General features: G+C 40.6%; 1 protein-coding gene across 1 annotated transcript in view; it reads right to left on the reverse strand.

The window, feature by feature from the left end:
• LOC132133632 (calcium/calmodulin-dependent protein kinase type IV-like) overlaps window positions 1-13,268 on the reverse strand; it is a 54,256-nt gene that overhangs the window by 23,540 nt on the left and 17,448 nt on the right. The window lies entirely within an intron of this gene.

The following is a 13,268-nucleotide window of genomic DNA, read 5'->3' on the forward strand; positions in this document are numbered from 1 at the left end:
TTTCATAGTTTGAAAAATCAAGTGGTTTAAAGCTCATATGACTTTCATTCATTGAACACAAAAGGACACATTTAGCAAAATGTACAAGCAGCTCTTTACCAAATAATGAAAGTGGATGTGGACCAATAACATTGCCTTAGATTACTTCTTTTGTGCAATGCAATATAAAGTCATACGGACACTGTTTGGAGAGACATGAGGGTGAATAAATTATGGCAGAACTTACATTTTTTAGTCGATTGTCCCATTAAGACGGGTGATATACAACTGAAGTTCCAAGAGGTCTGGACTCAGTATTTCCTTCCCAGCGGAGGTCTGGACAATACTTTTTTGGAACAGTTGTAAGTTTCCATCTGGGCAGCTGGTTGTCAAAGGTCAGGGTATGTCAATGGTTCTTCTCTGTTGTTTGTTATGATCCTGTCATCTTCCACAGTATGTGTTTTGAGCGATTAGCATTGCCTTGTAGCACTGAGTGCACAATCACAAGCTGATCTTCCACACCTGTTGCTTGTTCCTCTTACCATATATATTCCCAGCTGTGTCTACACCTTGCTGTCAGCTGATCAATACTCTTGTTATGTTAATTTTTCATGTTTGTTCTCTCATTCATATTTTTTTGCTGGTGGCCGACTGATATTGTTTTTTTTTTTTTGAAAATTTGAACTAATTTGACAATGGATTAAAAATTAAATGTGTAAAATAAACATACTTTAGATGACAAATTATTTTTTACAAATAAATACATATTTAATAAAAATATAATTAAAAAGGAAGTAAATGCAAACCAACAGGGCACGCTTGTAGCATATCAGACCCGAACCAGACCAATTAAAGAGTCGATCAGGACCGTGGTTAAAACATGAGCCAAATTCCTTAGAAAGGCAACAGGGTGTTGTAAATCAGTTCATAGTGCCACAAGTCAGAAGCAAGATAACCAACCAACCAACCAACTCTTTCACAGAACAGCATTAGAACAATTATTGACAATTTCAATTCGGAGAAGAGATTGTCAAATTTGCGGCAAGTAATCAAGATTGATGGTCAAAGCCTTAAGCCTGGTTCACACGGGATGATTTTAAAATTTTCGGCCGATTTTCCAAACCTGAGAGACCCCACACACGGCGATAAAAAATCACGGGTCTAACAGTTTTGCTCGTACAGTGTGTGGTGTGCAGCCACACGGCAAAATCAACACATCACACACGAACCGATTTGACTCCCGAGCATTCCCAGGTCAGACGGGAAATCTCGCAAAATCCCTCGAGATCAAACGTGACTTCAGAGTAAACAATCATGGCGGACGAAGAGGATGAAGTGGCCATAGTTTGTGCTTTGTTTTTAACCGAAAAAAACCCCACAAGAAAACGCGAGCATGGACTATACTTGCTACATCATGATATGGAGGTGAGTTGTTGTTTTATCTCATAGAAATGTCGTTACGTACTACACTGATTAATTACCGTTGAAATAAACGTTCATATATTCGTTTCCATGTACTCTGGTGGACTGCAGTTGTGGATGTAGTTATGCCCATCGACTTTCTGGTGCGCCATGCCGCCGGCTGTTTTGATTTTGTTACCCGGTACTTCCTCGCCGCCTCGTCACCTCGCTTTCTGATTGGCTACACGCCACAGTCCACAGGCTGCGTGATCGTTTGTCCTCGGGGGACACCACACACGAGAAGAAATCGGGCCAAATTAATCCAACATGTTGGATATCCCCGATTTGAGATCGGAGCGGTCCCGACGTCCTTCCGAGCAGAGGAGAGCAGTCTTAACACACCACACACGGCAGGAATATCTGATCAGATTATTTTACGATAATCGGAGCAACCTTAAGATTGTCGGAAGGGGTTAATCGGGGCTAAAATCGGCCTAATTATCCTGCCGTGTGAACCAGGCTTTACCAACACATATAAACCCATGAGAGTAAACAAGATCCTTGGACTGACTTCCCCCTACCTAGCAAAACCAGACATTTTAACCTCTGGTTATGTCATGTCAGAGAATGGCAAAGGAACTGTCTTTTATAGATATAGATGCACCAAAATGAACTCAAAAGACTTATAAATGAATAAAAGTCCATTGCTTAACTCCATATTCATTTATATGTAACCCACACATTTGACTACCATGTTTATAATCACTTATTGTGTATGTCTTTTAATAACTATTGGATAGCTTAAGGATTCATATTCATGTTTAGTATGTATGTGTTTGAATCTGGTTGCTTGAAACGTTTCTGACCATCAGTTATTTGTCAAATGTATCATATTCTTGTTATACAAATCATGTCCAAAATTATATCCTGCAAGAGCGGGAAAATTCGAACCACGTGCTTGATAAGATAACATATGATTTATGATACCCCGACCAAAGACAATATCTAATTGGTCAAGACAACATTTGAGATGTGGCCAAAAGGCCAGTTTAAATACTCAGGACACCATCAAATTTTAGCTTTTAGCATTTGCTTTTCAGCTGCTGCTTTTAGTCATCACTGTAAGCGTTCTTTGATCGCAGTTCCAGCATGCGTCTGCCTGCACGCCTGCTGCTACTTAGCCACGATGAGAAGAAACACCACCTAATCTCGTCAAACTTTACTTCTATTCTTTTACTTTAGTTTCTTTTCTTTTCTGTTTGAGAGTTACGTGTTCCGAGTTAAGTTTTGTAACGCTGTGTCTCTGAGTCTGACCTCGAGTGCTCATTCAACTTCAACCAGCCCACACAACTCTGCATCATCAGACGACACCCAACCACGGGCTTCCCAAGACATCACTTCAGCGACTACTGAACTTCCAGCCAATCAGCAACCTCGGGAAACCCCCTTTCAATGACAACAAAGGGAAACACCCTTTTACACAGGCGACGCAAGTAACCTCCAGACTCTGATCTGTACTGGTGTATCTAATATAATTATAATTTCATTGAGGAACTCAATGTGAGGGTTAATTAAGTGACTGATGGCTGTTCATGTCTATGCAATTTCACACATTGCTGTAAATTGGGATTTTACATTTTCATTATCTTAAACTCATTCCCTAACTTTTTTTTGAGTGTGTGTGCTTATGTGTTAGATTAGTTTATATGTCTTAGATTTATCTAATAAAGCCTTATTCATATTGAAAAGAGAAGTATCTTGTGTTTTGTGTTAATGTCTTAAACTGCCGATCTTGTTACTGTGCTAATTGATAGTGTTTTCACTATACTTTGAATATTAATATCCAGTGCAGATTTGATGTTGTACGGCTCGTTCAATGAATCACTGGCCGTTTTAGTGATCAGCCGTGAAACAGTGATTGTGTTCAAATTCCCTTTAAAATCTTAAATGATTCCCTTTGAGCTAAATTGACCTGTTTCCCTTACACAGTATTCTGGGAAGTTTGTGTGCATTGGGAATCATATTTTTCCAATAAAGCCATGGTAACACTAATTTTACATACAGCACACAGAGGATATGACATGAATATGACAGTGGGCAAATGCATAAAGTGCCGCATTATTTGAAATCACGAGTTTAAAGTTTAAAACATTCAATTCACATGGACCGACCGTCACACAGAGAACAAGCCATCATGCTGGATAAAAATGACACTTTACAAGATCTCATAGCTGGATTCAACTAAGTTTGCAAGGTTTGTGAAATTAAATGTTCATTAGCCATTCAAAGTTTTGTTTAAACAATATAAATGCGTATTTGCTTAATGCTGATGGCAAACGAGAAAGTATTATAATGTTTGCCTTTCTATTACTAATAATATAAAAGCTATTGTTACAATACTTTTTGTATACATTAATTCCTTTGTTTAACCATTCAACCTAACTGATTATTAGACAGACTTCTATCCATATTAGACATAACTGTTAACAAAGACAGTGAAAAAGAGGGAGAATGTGAGCTGTGCGCTGCCTTTCTCAGCACCGTCAAAATAAAAGTCCCGTCTCAAACACAAAAACTATTGATCGACCGATATATCGTCAAGGCCGATATATCGGCCGATATTTGGCATTTTATCAAATATTGTCATCGGCCAATAAGTTTTTCTGCTTGGCCGATGCCAATATTTGATAAAATGCCAAATATCGGCTGGTATATCGGCCTTGACGATATATCGGTCGATCAATAGTTTTTGCTTCTGTGACTTTCCTGCTTGTTACTTGTGGTCAGGAGTTTGTAGCAAGGCCATTTCCCCTGCTGAACTTGGGCTCTTCAACAGTTGGTAGTCCTGCTTTCATTCCTTCTCATTGTCTCCTTAGTCTGAGTGTCCGCTGAGATGTGTGCGGAGAACACAGGAGCTACCATACCAGTCTCTACTATTTCATGTGTCACACTGACTGTTCTAGTCTGTTCCTTAAGTTTTTAAATAAACTTTACCACATTTATTCACTGCAATTGAGTCCTCCATTTATCTGAAACCTGACCCTCATACTCATAAAAGAAAAAAAAAATACTAAACAGACAAAGAGTCATCAAATATAAAGATATTGAATTTTTAATAAATAACTAAATATATAAGTAAATAAATAAAAACTGGATAAGAATATTACTAGGTAAGATAAGTAAAAACGTGTAAGGATATAACTGCCTATGATCTACCACATCTACTGTTATGTAATCCTCTCATTAATAAGAAAGATGAGTTTGAACTTTTGTTAAGAACAAAGGGAGTCAAGATTGCTTGTGTTACAGAGACATGGGCACATGGAAACATCCCAGATGAAATCCTGGATGTTGAAGGTTATGAACTCTTGATAAATGAGAGGGGATGGGCTACCCGTTTATGTATCCAGTAATCTCTATAAAAGAAGATTGTGTAGTATAGAATTGAACATATCAATACATCTACCTGATTTCCAAGGTTGGAGAGAGCAAGCCACCATCAAATTAATACAAGAGATGGCTCAGAATGATCATCCACTTCATGATCTTTTTCCACCAACCAGGGGTGAAAAAACTGCCTGGCTTCTTTAAAAAGAAAAGTAATTTGACATTATTCAAAACAAGGACAAAACATTATGCTAGTTCTACAATTCCTTTTGATATCAAATTAAATTTATGCATTTAGCAGACGCTTTTATCCAAAGCAACTTACAGTGCATTCAGGCTATCAATTTTTACCTATCATGTGTTCCCCGGGGAATTGAACCCCCAACCTTGTGTTGATAACGCAATGCTCTACCAATTGAGCTACAGGAACACTATCATATCTGATAATACTAACATATCAGATTGTATAATGAATATAATGTTGATGTTTAGGGTCCTTTTTGCAATTGCACTTGTATGTTTTATTCATTTTTATTTTTACTGTATGTGTGCATGTAAAAGGATGTATATTTTGTGTATGCATGGACGACGTATATGTATGCATATGTATATTTTTAATTATTGATTGGTATAGTATTATTATATGCTTTTATATTTCTTGAGTATTTTTACCCTCTTGCAAGTTTTATCTTTAAATGTACTTCCTCCAATAATTCAACTTCAGTATTGCTAAGCAGAAAATTTTATAAAAAAACTCCGATGTTTTATCAGGCTATTATTATTTTTACATTTAGATACCTATGTATGGCAGAGGGTCATTTGACAGAGTTAAAAGATATTGTATGGGGTTTTAGGTTTCCTAAAGTTAACTAGTCTAGGGTTTGCTTTAGTTAACTAGTAATTTCAAAGTTTTAGTTGTCTTTCCTAGCCATCTATAATTCAGTTTTACAATTATAACATTGTTTATTATGAAATTCTCTTAATATCCTTAATAATGTAGATGAAAAAAAAAAAAACCTGGGTTATTTGCAACTTAATTTCTTGCAATTCCAAGTTTATATCTCACAATTTTGAGTTAACAATTCACAGTCATGACATTCTTTTTGCAGTTATGATATGTCTCGCAGTTCAGACCTTCAATATTGAGTTTACATATTGCAATCAGATTTTTTTTCTCAGAATTCTGAGTTTAACTCTAAAATGTGAGATATTTAAGTTGCAACGGAGATAAAATGTCTGAAATAAAAAAAAAATATCATAAAAAAGTTGGAATTGCAAATACAAACACAATTTTGAGAAAAAAGTCTGAATAGCAAGATGTTAACTTCAATTTGTGATATATAAACTCATAATTGTTATAAACTGGCAATTCTGAGAACTGTGAGATGTTTAGTCAAAAGTAAACTGAACTTTACATCTTTAAATATGTGGCAGAAACAAGCTTCTATAGTTTGAAGTGTGTCCTGCCTACTGTAATTTTAAGTAGTATGTGAAACAGTGTGCTATACTGCACAACAATTCAAGCAGTAATATGTTATGCTGCCACGACAAGGTAGAATCAACTTGGTGGCATCAACTAGTTTCTAACCTTTCTCAGCGAGAAAGATTCTCAGATCCAGCAATAAATATTACATAAACTTCGAGAGCTCCAGACTTCAAAAGGAAAACTGCAAAGACATTGCAAAGTCCCAAGCTACTGCAGACGCCCCAGCCAATCAGACTGGCAGAAATCTACAAAACACAGATCCAGACGGATGCCACACAGCCAGCTGGCTTTGAAGTGACATACACATAGTTTCTGCTGTGGTGAAGGAAACTGTGAAACTCTTCACACAATAACACGTTAAAAAAACACTCCCTGAAAAGGAAGGTCACTTCAAAAGGGACTCACAGCCTTCACGTTTCCATTCCTCTGCTCCATTTTATGCCCCGGTGGGACCTGGAGAGTTGGCGTTCCCTTATTGCAGCCCACCAACTGAATCCAGCCCATGAGAAATTTGCCCACTTTCTTACTATCTCCTTGGCAACCACCATCTCTGACGAAGTGAGAGTCAGTGGTGAAGAACAATCTTTAAACAAAATGCTTTTAAAATACATTTAGAACAGAACAGGCCTACTTTTGAATTCAGGCACCTATATCACTAAAGCACATGGATACATGATGGATATAAACAGAAACTGCATGCACAAGATATATAGGAAATTATAAAAATAAGCCTCATTATACATGAGTTATATGGTTATTGTTATACAACAAAACACAAGGAAAGTTAGGGAGGGAGGGAGAGAGAAAAAGGGAGAAATATGGTAGAATGGCTTGTCCAAAAAAATATGGTTTCCTGCGGTCTTCATAAGCAATCTAGATCCATTTATGATGACTTCATACTGGATACAGGATTCTCTTTCCACTAATAATGGATTCACTGATGAACTATGGTCACAAATATTAAAGCCTAAGATACATTTGCATGGGATATACAGTATCACTGGTTGCTAGGGTTTACCGAGTCATTTCAGGGCATTTCAAAAGTCTAATAATGCGTTCTGGCCCAAGTCAAAAGAACCCTATCCCAAGTCTTCATGATTCTGGTCTCTAGGTATCCCAATGTCTGTTCATTCTTCAAATGGTTAACCCTGGGTTTTTCTATACATCAGGTAAATGGAATCCTAGGTTATCATGCTTAATGGTTCACACTGCTCATAATTTACCCCGGGGTTAACAATAAATCATGGGTATTCATAAACTAACATTTCACCCTGTACACGGTTCCAAAACACTGGGTTAACATTCCTATTTGCATATTTACAGAGTCCTTGTCATTGATTGGATGAATGCAGCATGCAATGTGTTTACATTGTTCATCCTCATATAATATATTGCCAAAAGTACCTACTATACAGTTTCCAGAATGGACTTTTCAGTACTTTCAAAAGTAAAAAAAAAAAAAACAGTCTCTTCTTCGCTCTAATTTATGCGTTTTCCATCACCATTTGATATTTTTCCTCTCAAACAGTGAAACTGCTTTTTATACAACACACAGTATTTCTATAATGGTCTGAAACACAAGTATGAGGACTGGGTGTCTGTTGATAAGAACTGCAACATGTTAACCCTCTAAGTCTAAGGGTATTTTTGGGGCCTGGAGAAGTTTTGTCATGCCCTGACATTTGTGCTTTTTTCAGTTTCTTATAAATATCTAAATGGGTAAAGTCTAATATCAATGAAATCAGAACAAACTGGGCTATAATAATATGTGTGCAGCATGTATGTACATGATTGTATTTTTGAGAAAAAAAATATTAAGCGTGGTTAGTGAAAAACTAAAAATGTTAAAACACTTGAATAAGGCAATAAAACACATAAAGAACATTGGTTCCCAGGACTTTTGAGAACTGGAGCTTGTAGCCTAGAATATTTCTTTCTAAATAAAAACTCACCCACAGAAAACAATATATTGATTTAAAATTTCTATGTCACTTTCTGTTGGTAAAAGTCATATGCGAGAGGGCGTGAACTATCATGAATATCATTGTGATTTACACCTGAGAAGACAAAGGCCTGCATAATGAGCTGCATAATGAGCCTTTCAGTCAGCTATGTGTCTGAGAGGGAGGAGTTACAAGAAAGAATGTGAGGACAAAAAATAAATTTATATATGTTTTTTGTTTATTATTTAGACTATTTAACTATCACAGAAAATAACATTAGAAGTTAGCAAAAACACAGAAGACACAATCAAGGTGAAACTGCAAAAAAAAAAAAAGTGCAACATAAAAAAAAAAAAAAATGTAAACAGGAAGAGTGCAAGATAAAAAAAAGGGACCACTTTATCATAAAGTGCCCAAAATTGCAAAGTTATACGTCTTTCTGCCACTCCAGAGAAACAGTTCCTTTTCAACTGGACACACAAGTGCACATCACATGCCTGGCATTTCCAAGGAGTGTCCTGTCTCTTACCATGCTTTACTTTGCAAAGCACAAAGTCCGGCGACCAGTAGTGGCACCTGAGGGCTGCTCAGATCCTGGAATAGGCACATGGTCAGCACTGGTCTGCTTTGGTGGTATTTTCTGTGACACACCACAGAGCTCTGCAATTAGTTCTTCCATAAACTCCTTGAGGGTCATGGTGCCATAAAGCTCTTTGTGTACAATACAAGCATTGGTGGCAGCAATGTCCAAGAAGTGTAGAAATAGCTTTCTGTACCACTTCATTGTTTTGTGCTGTGAACTGTAGTATTGTAACTGCTGATCAGACAGGTCAACGCCCCCCATATGCTGGTTGTAGGCAGTCACAGGTGCAGGACATGGAAAACTCTTTTTCCTCGATCCATTTTGTGTTTTTGCCCTCCTCTGCACATTGTCTCCTGTGTAAGCAGCATGGATGATGGAGCAGACAGACACCTCTCGTGTGTCCATCCATTTCACAAACACAAGATCTTTGTCTCGAATCCACCTGATGGAGCCCCTCACAGATTTTTTGGTGAGTGAGTTAGCTGCATTCCGAGGGCAATCTTTCCTGTTGTCTCTGTAAGTCCCACATGCACCGAACTTCAAAGCAAACAAGTCTCTTAGGAGCTTGGGACTAGTGTAAAAATTATCCATGTATACATAGTACCCAGAGCCCAAACTGTACGGTCCAACAGAGATGTCACAGCTTCATATGAAAGTCCATGGCCTGTGGGAAAGTGGTTCTTTCCTGTGTAAATGGCAAAATCTGCAGTATATCCATTTGATGAGTCCGCAAGAACAAACAACTTGAAGCCCCATTTGGTTGGCTTGGCTTTCATGTACTGAGTCATTCCTGTGTTTGCTTTGCATGCCACCATTCTTTCATCCACTGCCAAATTTTTTCTTGGTTGATAGATGGCCTTACATGCAAGCCGGATTGTGTCCATGAGGGGCCTGACTCTGAAAAGACGGTCATGTTCAGCTGTGCCCCTCTTTTTGTCATTGTCCTGGTCTGCATCTGTTACAGTAAGGGTGTATGCTAACGTAAGAATAAACCGCTCGAGGAGGATCTTGATCAAATGAGGAGTTTACTGAACATAGAAGGAGAATAACAGACAATATACAACACATTAACATTAATACCTTAACTTACAATAACTTACAAATAATCACGGACAAGGAAGAACTGAACAGACAGGGTATTTGAGCACACAGGAGGTAATGAGGGAACTGGAGACAATTCATGTATGTTAATCAATCAATTAACTACACAATTAACTACACAAGAACAGGAAAAAGACCAAATAAGGAAACTGAAAATTCCAGCACGTAACAGTTCACCCCCTCCCGGAACGGTGCGTCCTTGTACTGCAAGAGGAATACCAGCGCAGGGAGGGTGGGGGTTCTGGAGGCGAGAGTAACAGACAATATACAACACATTAACATTAATACCTTAACTTACAAATAATCACGGACAAGGAAGAACTGAACAGACAGGGTATTTGAGCACACCGGAGGTAATGAGGGAACTGGAGACAATTAATGTAGTTAATCAATCAATTAACTACACAATTAACTACACAAGAACAGGAAAAAGATCAAATAAGGAAACTGAAAATTCCAGCACGTAACAGTTCACCCCCTCCCGGAACGGTGCGTCCTCGCACCGCAAGAGGACTACCAGCGGAGGGAGGGTGGGGGTTCTGGAGGCGGGCATGGGGCAGGCAAGGGGCAGGCAAAGAGGGAGCAAGGAGCTGGGAACCAGGGTGGAGTGGATGGAGGGAGGAGCCAGCGAGGAGCCCGGAGCAGGAGGAGCCAGATGGTCCTCCAGAGACCAGCCAGGATGGAGATCCACGGTGGGGTCGACGGCGGGAGGAGCCATGGTGGAGAAGGGGCCGAAGACACCAGGGGGCCGACAGACGGAGACTGCACCGGTGGGTGAGGAGCCCAAGACGGAGCAGCGCAGCAACAGAGCCAGGGTAAAGCCGAGGATCCGGAGGGCCAAGGCGGAGCAGAAGGCTCAGGCGACCAAGGCGGAGGCGGGGCCCTGGAAGACCGCTGCAGAGCCGGAGTGACTGAGGATGGAGGTGGAACCAGAGGGAAGGAGGAGCCTGACAGAGCCGGAGGGATGGAGTGATGAGGTGAAGCCAGAGGAATGGAATCCTGAGGCGGCGGATGGTCGACGACTGAGCAAGGTGGAGCCGGAGGGACGAGGGAGCCCAGTGGAGCAGGTGAGATGCCAGGCCACGGTGGAGATGAGGGAGCTAAGAGCCAAGGCGGAGCCGCTGGGTCGAAGGACCGAGGAGGAGTCCAGGGCTCAGAGGCTGGAGGCGGAGACAGGGAATTCACACGCCAAGGAGGAGCTGGAGACTGGCAGTCCAGCGGCGAACCATCGCGCCCAGATGGCGCGGACTGAGGGTGAGCTGCGGGACTGACTAGCACCAGCAGAGATGAGGTCGAGGAACTGGCTGGTCTAGGAGGAAATGAGAGAGGAAGGATGGGAGGAAACACAGGTGGATCAGGGCTGGACAGAGCCAGTAGAGAGAAAGGAGATATGGAGCTGGATTGAACCAGCTGAAGTGGAGCAGGGGAACTGGCAGGTCTAGGAGGAGGTGGGAGAGGGAGGCTGGGAGGGAATACAGGAGACTCAGGGCTGGGCGGAACCAGTGGAGAAACAGAAAATTCAGGGCTGGGCGGAACCAGTGGAGAAACAGAAAATTCAGGGCTGGGCGGAACCAGCGGAGAAACAGAAAATTCAGGGCTGGGCGGAACCAGCGGAAAAACAGAAAATTCAGGGCTGGGCGGAACCAGCGGAAATGGAGCAGAGGAACTGACTGGAGGAGGTGGGAGTGGGATTGAGAGGGTAAACAGGAGGATCAGGGCTGGACGGAACCAGCGGAGAAACAGGGGATTCAGGAATTACCTCCATACACCAGTCCATAAGGTCCATAAATTGCTTTATATCATTTTCAGAAACCGAATATAGCTCACCCTCAGTCGCAGAAGTGTGGGCAGGGCTTACCTCTACGCCCTCGATCTCCACTAAAATTCCTACGACGCACGGTGTTGCCGGCTCACACACCTGGTCAGTCGCGCTCTCGAGGTCCTGCTCCCTGTCAGTGAAAGGCTCGGGCTCTGCGGCTGCGGTGGGCTCTGGCTCCGTGCGGCGTGATGGGGGCTGACTGGTCTCTTGGTCGGGATTGGGGCTGGAGATATCCTCTTCGGCGGTGCAGATGTTCCATGAAGATCCATTTTTCTCCAGCACCCACTTCACGAAAGCGGTGAAATCCTCTCGGGTACCATTCGCTGGTAGGCGTGCCTTACACTGCTCGCTCAGGCCGGTGTAGTAGAAGTTAGAGAGCGAGCGGTCGGGGAAGTGGGTAAGGCACGCCAGATCGAGAAAGTCCCTAGTATGGTCCTCCAGCGAATGGTCCAGTTGCTCCAGGCACAGGAGTTGGACCGCTGGAATTGCCATTCCGGGAGAGTGAGGAAAACAAAAAATGAAAAGAAAGAAAAACGCCGCTAGCTAAACTGTTTGGGTCCGTGATTCTGTTACAGTAAGGGTGTATGCTAACGTAAGAATAAAGCGCTCGAGGAGGATCTTGATCAAATGAGGAGTTTACTGAACATAGAAGGAGAATAACAGACAATATACAACACATTAACATTAATACCTTAACTTACAATAACTTACAAATAATCACGGACGAGGAAGAACTGAACAGACAGGGTATTTGAGCACACAGGAGGTAATGAGGGAACTGAAGACAGGTGGGGATCAATCAATTAACTACACAATTAACTACACAAAGAACAGGAAAAAGACCAAATAAGGAAATTGAAAGTTCCAGAACGTAACAGCATCTGGGTTACTCATGTGCAGATTCCATGAAATTGTGCGGTATCTGTCCCTTGACATGATTGACAGAGATGGCAAATAACGCACACTGTTTATTTTCTTTATTCTACAAAAGTATAGCGTTTTGTTTTTATCATGAGTGTATACAAAAAACAGTAAACACTTTACAGATTCGATTGATGTATTGCTCTTATCTGTACGATCAAAACTGGAAGTGCAATTTAAGTTATTTTCGGCGTTATCAGGTGATTAACCCGCAAAACGCCTATACGCGTTAATCGACTCCAGAGGGTTAACTGCTTCATAACCCTGGTAAAAAGCAGTGCTTCTACTTTACATGTCTTTACCTAGGGTTTAAAGAGGGGTTTGGAAGGACAATAAACTGGGTTTAAGTGCAATATGAGAAGCCCTCTGGAGTTTTCAGCCTGTTTTATGATCAGCCTGAAGAAATTTGTATGTTTGATTTTATATACAAATTTGTGTTTACCAACATCTATGCATTATTTTAGTAATATTTTGAATTAGCTTTTATGTTTATATTTTAATTTAATTTTAGTCATATTATTATGTCACATTTGCTTATCACTCTTTTCATATTACTGTTTATGTTTACTTTATTCTAATTAAATTTTTGGTTTTAGATCAGTTTAAGTTTTTAAGTATTTCCATTCAGTAATTCAGTTAGTCACCAAG

The sequence above is a fragment of the Carassius carassius genome, chromosome 4 (assembly GCF_963082965.1).
Source record: "Carassius carassius chromosome 4, fCarCar2.1, whole genome shotgun sequence".
NCBI classification, from domain to species: domain Eukaryota; kingdom Metazoa; phylum Chordata; class Actinopteri; order Cypriniformes; family Cyprinidae; genus Carassius; species Carassius carassius.